This window comes from Pelecanus crispus, chromosome 5 (genome assembly GCF_030463565.1).
Source record: "Pelecanus crispus isolate bPelCri1 chromosome 5, bPelCri1.pri, whole genome shotgun sequence".
NCBI classification, from domain to species: domain Eukaryota; kingdom Metazoa; phylum Chordata; class Aves; order Pelecaniformes; family Pelecanidae; genus Pelecanus; species Pelecanus crispus.
This window is the reverse complement of record NC_134647.1, coordinates 57,727,876-57,744,313: the sequence shown is the minus strand read 5'-3', so window position 1 is coordinate 57,744,313 and position 16,438 is coordinate 57,727,876.

Below are 16,438 nucleotides of genomic sequence, written 5' to 3'. Positions count from 1 at the left end.
CATGAGTATTCCAGGAAAACAGAAGTTCTTGGTAGGGGTAAAGGTAGGAGTAAAAATTGAGATTTACATATGACCCTTGCTTCCAGTTACAACTGATGAGTGAATTCTCCAGCTTCTCTGACATTATGAAAATGCCACTCTGGAAAACCTGGAGATTTTTCAATTAAATTACAGGTGTTGGAAAGGGGAGAAAAAGAGAGTCGTTAATTCTAACCACAACTTTTCTCCACAGACTGTATTAGCATGTTATAACACAGAACCTGCCTGCTGACAGAAAAAAAGTTGTTGACAACACTGTTAAAATACCTGAAAGATGATTCACTTTGGAGTAGGCAGACAAAACGGATAATAGTTGGTTTTACAAAGTGATCTCACTTAAACAGTTTGACAAGATAAAATACAGTTTGTGGTGCAATACTTATTAACTTTGCCTTTTTGGCACTAACTTGAAAATAATATAGCAGGAAGCTGAGAAACCTGCTTTTTAAAAGCAACTCTTGTCTCCTAATCATCTTGCAAACAGCTTATTCTGAATCACTGTCATACTGACATTTATTGCCTTTTCTATTATCACTGGAATGTTTGATAGAAAATGTACATTATAATCTGTTGTGCAAATGCTTAGAATTTATTCATATCCTAAAACTAATTTAGTCAATTTAACTTAGTACTTCTTACACAAACTTTTAAAAATAGCTGTAGACCTATATTCCTTCTCACAGACAAAGTTAATTTTGCAGCTAGTTTAATTTACTACCTGTGACAAAAGGAATGGCACAAGTCATTTACTTGTCTGACTTTCACCTGGACAAAATATGACTACAGTTCAGTTCCTGCTCAGGACTCAAGACTTTTATCTCCAGTCAGAACTCTATGAAGGATTAGAATCTGGGCTTGATACTAACCAAATATTCCAGAAGGACTAAAACTCAATTACTGAATAAAACTACCTGAAGTTTTAAGTGAACTCAAATATTCTACATGTGGACACAATCAATTTTAAAACATTTTTTTGAGTTTGCAGATATGCAGAGCTATGCAAACAGAGAGAGCTTCCAGTCCTCCCTATCTGCCAGATTGTCACGGGGCATTCTTCAAATATGGGAGAAAGACTCTGCTCTGATGCAACCTTAAGTAATCCCTAGCTTTGATATAATTGTGCCTTCACTTTTTTCCTTACAGACACCAGATCCACCAAACTTGAAAATCTAAAGCTTAGTTTCACAATGACAGACTTGAACTAGAGAGAAAAAACTTAGAATGAAACAAAAGGTGGGGAGGGGAAGACTTATCCTCGAAGTGCTGTGACCATGGAACAGGCCCTTCCTTTCAGATTTCCTTATTTGACACTGGAATTGCAGAACAGTGCAGCCTACACAAGAACCTAGGAAAGTCCTTGTTTCAGCCACGTCTGAGGTGTGACTGCTACTGTATCTCTGTTCTTGCCAGGATACCCAGCTCACACTATGAGCTCCCTCCTCCTCCTGCCTTGTCAGCTCACTCACCCAGCCACGCCATGCGCTGTCAGCAGCTTCGCAGGCTGCACGGGTCCAGCCTCTCCCAGGAAGGTACTGAGAACAATGCAGAGGCAGTTCCCACCCTGTTGGCCGGCCAGCCGTAGTCTTTTAAAGCGCACAGCATAAAAATCCCTGTAAAACAAATAAAAAAAAGTATTATCTGTTACAGTTGACATAAAAGTTAATAAGCTAAAGCTGTTTCAGGGAAGGTAGGGATGCCAACTGCAAAAGCACGGGGCACACTGTATCCACTCTCATTTTATTTCTCCCATTAGCTTCTTCCATTTATTTCGAGTTTCCATCTCAGTGTCAACAACTGCTGCCATCACTAATCCTGCATTATTTGCCTTATCCAAAAGCTTTTCTTGGTAGCAGTAAAATACCTGAGTTTAACCTGCTCACAGATTTCTTCAAGCTTAAGAGTACACGCTACTGACAGCTTGATACCTATGTGGACAACAACAGAACAATGAAGAGAGATGGGGGACAGGTAAGTACCATTGGGGAAAGACAGAACAAATCAAGAGCTTAGAAAAAAACCAAGGTACTACTACAGACTCGGGACCAAGTTTTCAAAGGAACCTTAGAAAACGATGGGCTCTGCTCCCTATTTCCTAAGGTCTTTTGAAAACCCTAATCTTACCTAGTGACCAGAAAGCCACTAAGTTCTACACCAGCTTTGCCTTCACAAGATTTTAAGGTGATAATACGGCAAGCATTTTTCATAATGTCAAATTAAGTTGATTTACAAGAAGAAACTCTAAAAGTCTATCACCTTCCTACCAACAATGATCTTTATGATCAAAAAAGGTGGCTGTGTATTTCTTATAGATGGATAAAGAAAATCCTTTCTTGTTCTTTCTCTTCTGCACATATTTAAAGATGTTGATTCAGATATGCTTTTTCTGATCAGTTGTTATAAGTCTAATTAATAGCAGATGTTTCTATCTACCCTACCATACATTTTATATGTTTCAAAACACATTTCTTTAACCATTTAAAAGACACACAAAAAACCCCAACAAAAAATCCCAAACGTAAAGCCCAAACAATAAAATCCAATACAGTAACATGGAATTTTGAAACAAAAAGAAAATCTAAATGAAAAAGCCCTTCCCTGAAAATCAGTTAAGGTTCCAAAGTGACAATAGTTTTAGAAAACACATCATTTACAAAACATGTATGCTTAAAAGCAAGGAGCTGAGAAGTTTCTGACTTCTTAAATCCTTCACTGTCCACATGAGAAACACAAACCCAGTACTTTGATCAAACATTTCAATGCATATTTATTACAATACCAACGGAATTCAGCTGTACCATCAAGTATTGCTCTTCCACTAGTCATCACAGGCTATGCTGACAGCATAAAAGCCATCTGAAAAAGTAACATAAAAAATTATATAAGTATACATTAGTGACATAGTGTGAAGCATCAAATGGAATTGTAAATATATGATTTCTCCCCAACTTAATAAAACTATACACTCTTACTTGATTACTGCATATATAATTTCTTGAAAAAAGCTACACTTTTTTTATCCTAAAAAAATACACATAAATTGATTTTTTGCCTTCTCCTGTCCTACACATAAAAAAAAATCAAATATCATATACTTGTATTAAAATTATATAAATAATAACTGCAAAATGCAAGCTGAAGTTAAGATTACTGTGCTTTGACAAAGTATTCATCCAGATACTTGATAAGAAAAATGTCTTATTATCATGTGGCAGAGCAGGATTTGTCTTTGTTTTCTGGCTTTTAAGTGCTTATGCTTATGTGACAGATAAGTGTACTGTTCTCACTTAGCAACTTTAAATTTTTTATTTTTTTATCTTTATCAATACTAGGTTCCTTGTACAGGAAATAGAAGAGATATGAAAATTTTGAATGCTGCAGAAGTACCTTAAATCTTCAATTTTAATGATCTAATCAGATACAAAAATGAAACCAAATAATGCACAGTACCTTTGCATATTTCTTTTTAATCCACAAAAATATTTATACGAAGGAATTTTAAGTACTATAATGATAATCCACCTCTAATGATGGATATAATTTCACAATAAAAGAGGTTTACATTTGTTAAATTTAACAGTAAAATATGCCCACCCCAAATACAACACACATGCCTCCTGCAATATGTCATCAGCATCTTTTAGAAACTGCATGAATAAATGGCAGTTGAAGATGGTTTTGTTGAGGAAGCAAAAAAAAAAAAAAAGTGAAAAAAATAAAGTGAAGTAAGTAGAAGTCCTGTGAATATGCTAGTATAAAGTTATCAAATAGATAATTTTCTAATTAATTTTTCAGGGTTATTCTGTCAGAAAGACTTTTGTATAAATCCTAACCAGCTGAACCAATGTCCTTTAATTCTCATAACAATGGTAACTCATGAGACCTACTATATGTAGTAATTAGATCTCAGTAGAAATTACTTGCAGGATTCTTTTGCTTTCCTTTATTGAAATGACAGATACTACTTTGTCCTTTACTAACTATTCCCCTGGCCATAAAAAAAAGTTCTCCTTGGATTTTAATGAGGTTCAAAGAGGTACAGATTATACCAAACAGACATATAAAACACTGTTTCTGAAAATAAATTATTTGATAGATCATTTAAAGTTCATAATTGTAGAGGAATTTAAAGAATGTTGTTAATCTAAAAGATTCTATATGACAAAGAAGTCAACCTTCTGCCTTTCTAGCTTACTGATGTGAGTTGAACTCTGTGGAATTTTCTTCTTTGCTTCCCAATCCACTCCTCCCCGCCCCCCCCCCCCACCCCCCCCCTCCCCTGAGAAAATAAAACTCATGCCAGAAATTCTTCTATGTTTGCACAAAAAAGATCAAGTATAATCCTCTTTATCCAGTTGTACTGGGAAAATACCCACACCTATTTCTACAATCACAAATACTATATTCACACAGAACACAAGCAAAATGCAGGATATTCTCTAGAAGACAAATGCTGTTGAGTGCTTTGATACAACAAGCAATACAAATCCTGTGCTGGCTTGATGACTCTCATTATGCATGAGAGAATCACATAGAATCATAGAATCATTTAGGTTGGAAAAGACCCTGAAGGTCAAGTCCAACCATTAACCTAACACTGCCAAATCCATCACTAAACTATGTCCCCTAAGCACCACATCTACACATCTTTAAAATACCGCCAGGGATGGTGGCTCAACCACTTCCCTGAGCAGCCTGTTCCAGTGCTTGATAACCCTTTCAGTGAAGAAATTTTTCCTAATATCCTATCTAAAACTGATAAATAAAACCAGGGGCACTTCTATGTCCAGTCATTTCATGCCACTACTTCCAAAGTGATCTTTGCAGATCAACGTTATCCTCCATGCTCCCTTTTCCATACATAAGATTTCCAAGATTGCCATGGGCTTTAGACTACCCAGAAAGTTTTTTTTAACACCAGCTACTTTAGTGACATTTTCCAGAGAAGTAGATGCATAACTGTAGCAAACCGTGTGCAAGCATCTTAATCTTGCACAAATTTAACTTTGCATTCTAGCAAACAGTGGTTGGGGTTCTTGATTACAAAACTGGAAACAAAATTCTATGAGAAAAATATCTGTAAAGTAAGACTGGAATCTACATTAAATCAAATTCTTGTCCTTGCCATCATATTGTATCAGGAATAGTGTGGCCAGCAGGAGCAGGGAGGTGACTGTCCCCCTGTACTCGGCGCTGGTGAGGCCGCACCTGGAATACTGTGTCCAGTTTTGGGCCCCTCACTACAAGAAGGACATTGAGGTGCTGGAGCGTGTTCAGAGAAGGGCAACGAAGCTGGTGAAGGGTCTGGAGCACAGGCCTTATGAGGAGCGGCTGGGGGAACTGGGGTTGTTTAGCCTGGAGAAGAGGAGGCTGAGGGGAGACCTTATTGCTCTCTACAACTACCTGAAAGGAGGTTGTAGTGAGGTGAGTGTTGGCCTCTTCTCCCATGTAGTTAGTGATAGGACGAGAGGAAATGGGCTCAAGCTGCATCAGGGGAGGTTTAGGTTGGATATTAGGAAAAATTTCTTTATGGAAAGGGTGGTCAAGAATTGGAACAGTCTGCCCAGAGAGGTGGTGGAGTCACCATCCCTGGAAGCGTTCAAAAAACAGGTAGATGTGGCACTTTGGGACATGGTTTAGTCCAGTCTACCCTTGATTGGCTTAGAGTAGACTTGGTAGTGTAGGTTAATGGTTGGACTGGATGATCTTAAAGGTCTTTTCCAACCTAAACGATTCTATGATTCTATGATTCAGAAACTTCCCAGTGCTTTTATCAGCCATAACACTCCAGGGAGCTACTTAAGAGTATTCTGCCTCTTGAGTGGATCCATTTCTGTTCCTTTTCCTCAGGTTTTCTTGTTGTTCCAAGCCACCAAAGATGCTTCAAGGATCTCTTAATTTCCTTATTAATTAAAAGTGCCCTGTAATATTTTGTATAGCATTTTTTTATCCTCTTTGTCTATTTAAGAATACTACCGAAGTACCCTTTAGTTTAAAAATTACTTCCTTTTCATGAGTAAAGAGGTGTTCTTAGAGAGCCAATTCTTGCACCTCTGTTTGCCTTTATGTCAGAATTGCAATTAGAAAATTGCGAGATTTAACAAATCACCCACTAGCTAGATTTTTTTCATTGAACAGCTATTCCCTGTCATTTTTGATGATTTTTTTTGGAGAAACTACACAACTGAATGGTGCTGCCCAAGCAGAGGCATATTGCTGAAAAGCTTCTAATATACATGCAGTTAATAATTATTATACTTTATCCACACAGAAGCAGCATTGGATTCATTCCACATTCTGCATCTGGAGATCACTAGGAAAGTAAAGAGCTACTTAGGTAGTATGAGCTGCCTTCAGGCCATCTACATTTGGATAGGTAACAAAATTTTAAAGCTGAGGATCATAGTTCCTCTTTCTAGAGTCAAGATCTGCATTACCTTCTTCAGCTGCACATTTGTGACAGAGACACATTAGGCTTTCTTATAGGCCTAAGGTTAGGTCTTTATCACTGTCCTGTTTTAATATTGCCATAAAGCATTATGGAGAAGTAGAAGTCTGTAAACACTCAGTACTGGTTCAGGACTACAACAGAAGCATGACAATTTGCAGTCACATTTTGCTTTTCTGAGACAGTTGTGGATGGGACAATGAAAAATGAACTGAAGAGAAGAAAAGAAAAGATTAGCAGTCACCTTCATCAAAAACACTGCAATCATGTGAGTCATGCCTCAGCTAACAAGGCAGACAGGAGACTAGAGGAGAGACACCATATTAAAAATGTGCAGAATCTGGAAAAGGGTCATAGTTGTCTGTCCTTGGCTGGGAAAATCAAAACTGCTCCCTGCTTCATAAAATGGTGTCTTAAAACATATTGTTCATTCTCTCCTCACCTTGCATTATTTTAGTCAATAACTTCAGTGTAAAATTAATGCATATGTGCAATAAAATGAGGACAGTACTATTGCTTGTACCGTTTGAGTTCATGTAATGGCTGTAAAATACGAAGATGTAGGCCTTTTCTTTCATTTACTTTACAGGACATAATTAAATTTATGGTATAGAAATTAATCTTGGCTTCTGCAAAATTAATGAAATCATTGCTGCTCTGGGATTGGAAGAGAGATTAGTGATATCCATTGTTCTTCGTTGTACATAATTTTTTTTCATTAAAATTCCCCAAGGAAACAACATAAGACCAGATGATAGATAAGATTTCTCATCTCTCCCTTATGCTGTTGGACAGTCACCCACCAGAGTGTCTAAATCACATCCATCATTCACTTCCATGTTCTGAGAACTGCAAAGGATGGAGTCAGCACTGCTAAGACATATTCCAGTTGCACTCCATATCCTGAGCTCTGCAATATGTCTGCTGTCCCTGGCAGCAAGGAATGCCAAAGTATTCTCTACTATGCACCATGTCAGTGTGGAAGATCAAAGCGTGAGCACCCTGTTTTACAAGGCACTCATAGTCTAGGTAATATGGTTGCATTTTAAAAAGAAAGGTATTATTCCACATCTAGGTAGTGAGTAAAATATTTAACCAAGGCTATTGATACCCCAGGAAGTTGAAACTGCTCAACACACCACAAGTTTCTCTGCTTTTTCTATCTAAGAAATACTTATTGCTGGCCATTACCTCAGTAGTAAAAGTTTGTCAAAGCAAGTTTGACAAGAACTACAAAAAATTATATAATAAAAAAAGTAGTGATTTATATAACGCATACTACAGAATGATTCCTGAAGAGCCTTTACCCAAGACAAACTGCTAGTTAAGTTAAAATTAGGCATGCAATTATAAAATAGCTATTTTCCAGTGAATATTCACAGCATCTGTTGTCATATCTTGAACAGCAGTTTAAAACTTAACATTGAATTTGATCTTCTTCTCATAAAAGCATAAAGTAATCCACATCATTGGACTTACCTTTGAAATATCTACAGCAAAAGAATGCTACAGAAGAACTCATTCCTGTCTACCAGGGAGTTTTGATATGGACATAAAGAGGAGCAGGAGTCAGCCTACATTTTATATAATTTTGAAAGTTTTCCAAATTTCCACGTGAAGTATGAAACCTCAAAAGTCATTATAGCTCAGAAACATTTTGCCTTAAAATACCATCAACAGTTACATAAAAGCAGCAGCCAAACCCTCTCTGCCTAATTGATACAAGCCATAGTTTATTGGCTGAGCGGTTTGAGCCACTTAAGATCACATGTCCCATGAAAATCACAAACATGATGGTACTCAGAAGGGGTATTTCAAAATGGAGGAACCACACTGCTCAACATGGAGCAATGAGACTACTCACAAGAGACAGGCAAGCAGGACATGTTTCAGCATCGCTGCATTCACATTAGAACTACAAGGGTAGAAAAAGCTAAGCAATTTCATGAGGAATAAAGCACATGCTAGCAAACAGGTGCTCGATCAGCAGTCACAGACTTGGATTTCAGTTGATCCCAGCTGCTGTTACAGATACTTCCATTCCGAATTTATTTTTCCCTTCCATCATCTACTTCTCATTTCTTCTATTTTAATTTTTTGCCAATCAGAGCAGGATGTATTGTCCTGACTCTGAGTTTTTGTGCAACCTGAGAGACAGGGACCAGATCTTGGTTGGAGTTTCAGTACCTATAACTACTGCAATACAAACATCAAATTACCAGAAACCTGCTCAGAAGTTTAATATTTTATTTAATCAATCAATTTTAACTGCATTTCAAGTATACAGGCCTCTGGCTCATTACTATTCTTAGATATGGCAACAAATTTCATTTTTTTCTGAACACTGAAGAATCTAGAAAAATATGAGAAATACTTTTAACAGTCCAGAAACCCTTCTATTTTGGGAACTGATTTCCAAGGCACAGAGTTAGTCTTCACCAAGACAGACACTCATAACTGTAGTTGGTTATGTACATGTAACAACCTTCAAATGATTGATAATAATAAATGCTTACTGGCTTAGTGACCAGTTTTACTAGCTAAAGAGGTTAAAGTTTTGGAACTGTGAAGAACAGTTTATCAGGTACCCACAAGTGCCCTGGACTTCAACATATCCAAATAAGGGAAGTATAGGCAGCAGAAGCAACAACAGTGTAAATTGAATGCTGGTTCAAGATTCTGATTTCTCAATCTGTTGTACTCTGAAGCTGCTTTCCTGAACATATGGCTTACCTAATTGAGGGTTTGGACCAGTACCAAAATTACAAAATCTGTATGCACATTGAAAATTATAAAACTATATATATATTACAGGAAACTAAAAATAGGGGATGACACTCATGAGTCATAAAAGGAAAAGAAAGAATTAATTACTGAGGAAAAGAGAAGTAATTAAATTAATTAAATTAAATTAAAATTAAATTAAAATCATGAGCTTACAATCAGAGCTAGAAAAAATAAAACTGAAACCCCAGCAACTCTTACATGCTCTGATTCACATCCAAACAACTACAGACTCAGCTGTGTGAAGGAAATACATTGAATTTGCCTTCTCTTTCAGACACCCTCCCCATGTGAAGGAGATGCACATCTAAACAGTTACAAAAGTGACTCTACAGCATTCTCTATGAAGGGTGTAAAAAACACTGAAACATACACATTGGCCTTACAGTTGCAACCTGTATGTGGCTCATGCTGGAAGAACTGCATTACAGTATTCAAATACTTGGGGCAGCCGAAGAGAACTACAGTATACATAGTGTCTGTAACTCCTTGGAGTTCACAGCTCTATCAGGTGCAGAACATGTCCCTGCAGATCCACAATAAATAGAGCTCCTTCTGATGTGGAAATACATTACAGGTTTGGAACTACATGCAATGCATTATCGCAGCTTCACAAACCCTGGTATTTGTGGTTCAAATATGAATGAGGTGACTGAAAAATGGCTGAACTGCTGGGCTCAAACTGTTGCGATCAGTGGCATGAAGTCCAGCTGTAGGCCAGTCACAAGTGGTGTATGCCAGGGGTTGATACTGGGTCCAGTACTGTTTAACGTCTTCATTAATGGCCTGCACAATGACACAGAGTGCACCCTCAGCAAGTTTGTACATGATACAAAATTGGGAGGAGTAGTTGATACACCAGGTGGTCGTGCTACCATTCAGAGGGACCACAACAATCTGCAGAAAGGGGCAAACAGGAACTCATAAAGGTCAACAAAGAGAAATGCAAAGTCCAGGACCTGGCGAGGAATAACCCTATGCACCAGTACATGCTGGGGGATAACCAGTTGGAAAGCAGCTTGACCGAAAAAGACCTGGAGGTCCTGGTGGACAACAGGTTGAATGTCAGCCAGCAATGTGCCCTGGCAGAAAAGAAAGCTAACAGCCACATGGGTTGCATTAGGAAGAGCATTGCCACTGGGTGAGCTGGAATACTAAAAAAAAAAAAAAAACCAAATTAAAAAATGGGCCTACCAAAAAAATTTTGTTCTCTGTTATTTGCTGTTCTTCATTATTATTTGTTTGGAAAGTGGGGAAAAAAAATCATCTAATAAATTTACTTAAACAGAATCACAGACTGGAAACAGCTTAGAGTCAACCACTATTTCATGTTTCCTGACAGGTATTGATTATAAATGTGATAGATGTTTAACTAAACAGCCAGTTCTGAAGCATCTCTAGTGCTGGTAAGTCTTGAATTGATATGAAATGTTTTGACTAAAAAGAAAGTTTCATTTTCTCTTCAGGTTATTCAACCCATTTTTAACAGTTAGATTTTAAGTCAATGGCAGACAGAAAATTTTTTCACAAATGTAAGTCAAAATGTTTTGACTTTCTCTACTCCCTTTCTGGGTTTTGTTGGGCTTGTTTGTTTGTTTTGGCGGGTTTTTTTGCTTGCACGTTTTTTTTAAGTGCATTTTTGTTTGATTTTTTTTTGCTAAAACTTTCAATGCGTTATTGAAAGCTGTGGTAATTCATGAAAATGCTAAAATTGTTTTTACCTGGAATACATAACTAGCTCTTTTTTCTAGTCAGATTAGATGAAAAAATCAGATAGTTGAGTTTAAAATGTCACCTTTCACAGAATAAATCCACATCCTATAGGCAGACAAACCTAGTAAGGATTTGCATTCTATACAATCATTTTTCTCATTTAGAACAGCTATACAGAAATGAATACCATAGCATGTCATTAATTATTACTGTTTTTTCCTATCAATGCATTTTTGTGTGATTGAAGAGTGTAAAGCTCTTTCTGTTAGAGAAGGATATTAATCACTCCTTAGAATATTGTGACATTGCATATATGTGAGAGAAGAATCATATCCAAGCACATAGAAATAGAATATCACACTTCAGTAAACAATTTCTCTTCATGCTTTTTTGTTTTTTGAAAACTTAATAAAGTACTAGCTAGACTAGCTAGTAGCTAGAGCTAGCACTAGAAAATGCTGTCAGCAAACATGTGGGAGTCAAAGTTAGGAAGTTACCTAGCGCTTTAAATGGAGACACAGAAGTTCTTGATATCCTATGACTGTTTCTCTAATGCATTCTGCTATAGGTATTGTGAAAGTTCTTATGATCCTGGTAAATTTATTTGAGAAATGTTCTAAATATTTACAATCAGGATCATGTTTAACATCTCAGAGGTAGATGATATAACCCTTACAACATAGCAGTTTCTTTTCCCACTAGCCCTAGTCATGCTCAGAGACCTGCTTGAGTTATTACATGATTAACATCATAGTGGTCAGGCACATTTTTTAGCATTTTCAAGTCATATATACAATGATTTTGCCTCGTACTAATACAATAAGATAAAAATAAAGTTTTGAACATGAAGAAACTAGATCAGAATATTCTAGTAAATAAAGAAATAAAGAATACAGTAGAATTTCACAGAGAAGTGTTAAATTCTTAGGACAACATCCAAAGGAATACACATGCTTTTCTAATGCTGAACCTGATGTAGTTCTGAAAAGGTGATTGTCCACTCCCTCTTTAAAAACTTACTTTGAATTATGTTGTCAGTTTAAATAAGGGTTTGAAATTAAAATTTACCTCAATAGTATCACACAGGATGAGTTACTTGTGTAAATGATGAACAGTAACAGAGAAGACTCTGGAAGCTTGTTATTAAATGGCTCTTTGCTCAAGTTTTCAAGAATGTCAGCTTTAAAGAACTATTTCTTTTTAGTAAAACTTGTATCAAATATTATTCTGTAGTTGTTCAGTAAGTTCATGTTCATCAACTCACTTTGTTGCACTGTTCCACGGTGAATAATTTCATCAATTTCTAGTGTATGAGAGTGTTATGCCATGCCACCAAAAATAAATTCTTGAGAGAGAGAATATGGTTGGTTTCTAGCCCAAAATCATCACTAACTTCTCTAAGGAAACTAAAAAACCTAAAACAATAAGTTAAATTGTGATACAATGTGATACAGACATGAGTCTACAAAAGACAGTGACAGGTTAAAAAAAAAAGGAAAATGAAGGGGGAAAAAAAAAAAGGAAATAAATTTATTTCAAGGTGAATTGCAAAACCAAAAACTATATTACAGACTGAGGTGAGACGAAGGCTCTCTTTTCACTGCATTATTTTCTGTGATGTTTGGAAGAAGCCTAGAAGTATTTTACACTGTGAAAGTTTTGAGATACATTTGTTTGGGGGAGGGGAGAATGTTAAATGGAGGGCAGTTTACTCCTCGTTTTTCACTTCAGAACTGTTCAGACTTCAAAGACTTAACAGTGCCTGTTTATTTTGGGTCTTTTGGTTCCTTAATTGAAATTATGTAAGCACCAAATATTCAACAGTGTCCCTTACCAAAAACATTAATTAATCAAGTTAAACTGGTATTAATAAAGCCTAAAGAAAAAGAGTACAAGGACTCTGATTACCAAAAAAAGACAAAACATGGAAAAATCATCTTCACTTTCATTGCTCTAAATTCAGTATTTTGACTCTTATATTTTTCACTAGTTCTTCAGTCATATTTTTTTCAGAATAGGATAAACATTTATATCAACATACAGGTAGACCCTGCAGCTTTAAACTATGCAGAACTTAAAAATCTAAACAAATTTTTGTCTATGTTCATCCACTGTGAAGCTATCATAAAGGGCAAAGTCCCTAGTTTCCACTTCCATGGAAATGACCTTTAGAAACACATTATTTGCTAGAGTTTGGTAAGTAGCAAAGGTATATTTAATTTTCCTGATTATTTCAGATGTCTTTGTTAATTTCCACCCATATCAAGTGCTGCAGGTTTCTAAGATCAAAATGCTGCTGTTTTGAAGAACATCTTGTTTAGGTTGTTGGAGTTTTTTACTGGAGTGTTTTATATATTGGAGTGTTTTATATATTAATTGGAGTGTTTTATATTTGTATCTAGCCATAGCTTCTATTTAATTTCTTTCAAAATATGTAGAGTGTTTGGTACACACAAAAGAATTGATGGGAATATGATACATACTTTGCAAGCAGTCTACAAGCCAACTTCAAAGATCAGGGCTTGGGAGGCTACTGCATTGCTAAAATAGTGGTTCTCAGTATCTTAGACCACTCTTTTGGTGGTACCAATTAAAATTCCTGAGTGTAATGGGGGAGAGGCTTACAGAGAGTTCTATAATTTTTAGACTACCTAAAAATCTCCCTTGTCCAATTAACCTCACACTCATAGTCCAAAGGTGTGTAGAGCTTTTATTTACTTTTTTTTTTTTGTTACTGTTATTTTACAAAGAACTGTCCTTGAGAAACATCTCCTCTTTTTTGAAGTCTATGGCGCTGTATTAAGAGCACCTTCATCTGGCCATCCATAACTTTTTACCCTTCTTTTGCCTGGGAATGGATGGAAGCTTCAGGTCCTAAGCATACAGAGGTTTTACATGGAGTGTTTTCCTTTGCCTTGGACATACCACAGATTTAACTTCTCAGGAGTAATTCCATAGCCTACAGATGTCTTTACTACACTTGAGAATTAATGAATTTCCTTCAGATAATATTTTGTTCACAAAAAGAATAATGTTTTATCAAAAACCACATCAAACATTTTCCTACTAGCAAAACCCAAATGTGTTTATATTACAAGTTGCTTGTTAGAAGCTTTCCTGGCTTAGTAGCTACCTGTTCCTTTTCCAGTGTTTACATTAAGAAAAGTAGTGCTTATCAGCAAGAACAAGGGAAATAGTGATTTAAGGCAAGGTAAATTTTTATTGTTATCTTTTATAGTCAGAAATATAGAAAATATATTCTTTCAAAAGATAAAAACCTACAGTTATTTAGCGAGCAAGCTGTGCATGCTGGACAAAGAACTTGTTCAGCTCAGGATTTAGTCTGTCACCTCCAAAATTCAAACGGCCTGACTGTCAATTCAGGTATTCCACTTCAGAGATGATAAAGCTGTAACGTTTTTGTTATTTCTGTAAAGAAAATATTTCACAGTCTCTTGGAAGTCACAAGATGTAAATGAAAAGGGAGCAATTCTCAGCATTTTCTTTTATGTTGACTTCATGTGTTTACTTCATTCTTAACCAGCTCAACTGTTTGTAGACACCCATTCATCTTTTGTATTCCAGGCACATGTAAACATTATTTAACTTATGCTCTTCTAAGTATCAAAGAAACAAAGAAAAATAATGGCACATGCATTTTAACTGTTCCAAACTTGAGGCTGTAAGTACTGATGACTTAAAAAAAACAAAAATTAAAAAGGCACAAAATAATTATCCCAACTTACAGCACAGCCAGGTAGAGCAAGTTCTCTTGTAAATATGCAACATTTCCCAGCACAACAAGAACACCCTTCTAAAAGATTGATCATACATTCAGGTTATTTTAAAAATAAAAATTACTTTCTGATTTAACAGATCTTCAAGTATACAATTCAAAAATAATTGAAGATTAAATTTTAAAAATATTCATATTTCATTTTCTTCTTCAATTCCAATGGCTGTTTCCTTGCCTCATGGCAGAAGCAAGTCAGGAAAACAGAGTCTAACCTTTGTAAAGTGAATCAGATTTGGTCATACTTAATAATGAATGAGAGACTTTGTTATTCCAGTGTCTTCCTTATGGAAGAAAAGCAGCTCATTTGGTTGGACCTCCTCTCAAAGGTCTAAACAAGGGATAATTAATATGGTGGGAGTAGTCTGAATAGTCAGATGGAGAAGAAAATAAAGCCTTTAAGATGAGGGTTTAACCAAGTGATTTCAGGAAAAGGGAGAGCTAAACAAAAACATAAAATAAGACTTGGTCTGCGTAACTTCAGTGTGTTACCAGCCACAATACAAACACGAACATCAAAGAACAGGTTTGGTTGCATTATATTTGGCAGTAGTGAAAGAACACCTCTCTACCCCACAGCGTTCTGAAAAAAATGCATGGCAAAGCCCCATTACTGCAATATATAAACAAGACACTTATAAATTCATGCATTAGGTAAGCATCACTTATCTACACTCTTTGTCTTTTTTGTAATTTTAAATCTGTGCTTTGATACCTGATAATATGCTTCCTAACTTTATAAATGAAAGTCGTATTTTATAAGGAGCATATAAAGAAAAATCCTTTTGCTGGGACACAGCTAAGCTTTTTTTTTTTTCCTTTTTTTTATGAAGACAAATTGACCATAGAAAAGTGAAGCATGTTGAGCTGACAATGCTGTAGAAACTATAGGAAACATACTCAAAAGCAGGCATTTAACTGCCTTTCTCTTTAGACATCAAGGGTCATCATTACAGAGAAAGATAGTAAATCATTACATCTTATCCTATGATTTACAGAAGGAGATGCAGAGGAAGCCAACAATCTACCTCAAATAGCTTGGAAGGAACTGGTTATCATTTAGGTAGGGATAATTATCTCCGTCTATATCCATACTGTCTTCTGCAGGCATACCAACATGTTCCATAGTGCAAAACAGACAGCCCATACTCTCAAACCTTCAGAGTCTTATTGGAATAACCAAGTTGATGAAGCAGAGGAATATATTGTGGGGACAGAGAATTTTATATCATGAGAAGCTAGGTTAAAGAGAGTTATCATTATAATAAATTTGCTTGTCCTCTTGCTAAAAAGACATAGCCTTTGTGCTCACATATGCATAGGACTAGTTATTTTAGCTCTTTAACTGACACTACTTGCTACATCAGAATGTATCATATGACAAAGCACCCTGGTGAATCATCATCACATGGCTGCTGCTTTCTCCAGTGTCAGTTCCTGTCTGACAGAGGGGGAACCCCAGAAATCATCCAAAAGCCTCTTTAGCTACCACCTCTACTCTGCTCTGGTGAGACCCCATCTGGAGTACTGCTTCCAGCTCTGGAGCCCTATTTGAAGATGTCCCTGATCGTTGCAAGGGGGTTGGACTAGATGACCTTTAAAGGTCCCTTCCAACCCAAACCATTCTATGATTCTATGAATCTAAATAGAATCACAGAAACAGA